Source organism: Neodiprion pinetum, unplaced genomic scaffold (genome assembly GCF_021155775.2).
Source record: "Neodiprion pinetum isolate iyNeoPine1 unplaced genomic scaffold, iyNeoPine1.2 ptg000132l, whole genome shotgun sequence".
In the NCBI taxonomy this organism is placed as follows: domain Eukaryota; kingdom Metazoa; phylum Arthropoda; class Insecta; order Hymenoptera; family Diprionidae; genus Neodiprion; species Neodiprion pinetum.
In genome coordinates, this window is record NW_027184552.1 from 22,501 (window position 1) to 24,077 (window position 1,577).

Sequence of the window (1,577 nt, forward strand, 5' to 3'; positions counted from 1 at the left end):
TCCTCCCAAACACTACATTTCCCGGCGGCAGAACCGCGGGATTCAGTGCTGGGCTGTTTCCTGTTCGCTCGCCGCTACTAAGGAAATCCTAGTTAGTTTCTTTTCCTCCGCTTAGTAATATGCTTAAATTCAGCGGGTAGTCTCGCCTGCTCTGAGGTCGTCGTAAGATTGCGAGTCCGTCGTCGGCGACGGCCGTTCGTTCAAGAACAGCACCGTCGACACGGACGAGGACACAACGTATTCTTTCGTACGTTCGAGCCACGGAAACGACCGTAAACACGCCCGCCGTACGGGAGACCCGAGAGCCCCCCGCGGCGAAGCGTGGACGGAAAACTTCATCACATGAGCGGCGAACCGACCGCGCGCGGTCTGTGTGTCGCCGTGCCGAATTCGTTCGTTCTCTCGACTATCGCTAGCACCGGAACGTGACGAACGGCAGCGACAGCTCGACCCCGCGATCTGCGGCGACGCGTCGTGACCGTGACATACGTGTTCGTTTGAGGCGACGCGACCTTTGTTTGAGGCTGCGAACGCCCAGTCATTCGCTCGCGAAGGCACGGTGCGCTGTGTTCCCCCGGGTCGGGGGTTTTCGCGGCACCGTTGCCTACGGAGCAGTCTGTCGTTGTTAAACGACCCTCAGCCAGGCGTGGTCCGGGAATTGTATCCGTGGACCGCAATGTGCGTTCGAAATGTCGATGTTCATGTGTCCTGCAGTTCACAAGTTGACGCGCAATTAGCTGCGTTCTTCATCGACCCACGAGCCAAGTGATCCACCGTTCAGGGTAATCATATATGTGAATTTTGCATTAAAAATGCTAAAATTACGGTTGTTACCGGCTTTCTGTGGTCGTGAGCGCGGCGCCGCGTGCGTCAGCCCTTGCGCGGTTGCGCGCGGGAAGGAACGCGCGCCGCGCGTCAAATTTCGTTCGTGCGATAGTTCAAGAGCCGACGTCGCCTCGAGTTCACGGGTCGTCTGCCGGAATTGACCGGCGCCGGACCCGATCGGCTCGCAATGCAAACGATTGACGGCGGACGGCAGTGGGCCGCGTCAGCGAGTCCCGGGCATCGCTGCCCTCGACGCTGACGCGAGCTTCCTCGTACGGGCGAAAATTCTCTCCGAAGCCTACCGCGTTCGCGGCCTGCGTCCGGGGTGTAACGGCGTTGCACCGAGGACACCCGGGCGCAGACAGGCTGCCCGCGAAGAAGCGCTGAGACCAGCTTCGCACGTCTCCCTCGTACGACCTGACCGGGTCGAACGAGTCGAGGCGGACCGCGGAGCGGTCCCCTCTCGGCACCGAGTCGGCCGGAGGCGCGAACGACCCGCCGCTGCTCCGCGCTGGACGCGGAGCGACGGGTCGACGCCTCGGCGCGAGTCGGTCGTCGGGCGGTTTTAGCCGGCGACTGCGCTCGTCGCGACCGCGGCGAACGCCGGACCCATCGGATCCGGCGTCAGCACCGCGTTCGTTGTCACGACGATTGTGTTGCGCGCCGCGGCAACCGGGCCCGACCGTTACGTCGTTCAAACTTTTGTGAAATTTTGTTCGCGACACGTGGGCGTGACACGCCGCTCTCGCGGC

At 62.2% G+C, this 1,577-nt stretch overlaps 2 non-coding genes across 2 annotated transcripts in view; both read right to left on the reverse strand.

Annotated features, from left to right (window-relative positions):
• LOC124224303 (large subunit ribosomal RNA) overlaps positions 1 to 160 on the reverse strand; it is a 3,984-nt gene extending 3,824 nt beyond the window's left edge. The window contains exon 1 of the ribosomal RNA XR_006884617.1: positions 1 to 160. This exon is cut by the window's left edge and continues 3,824 nt beyond it. This is a non-coding gene — a ribosomal RNA (large subunit ribosomal RNA).
• A 470-nt stretch (positions 161 to 630) lies between these two features.
• Positions 631 to 785, reverse strand: LOC124224306 (5.8S ribosomal RNA). Its single transcript, XR_006884620.1, has one exon. It is a non-coding gene; the product is annotated as a 5.8S ribosomal RNA (ribosomal RNA).
• Positions 786 to 1,577: the final 792 nt, after the last annotated feature.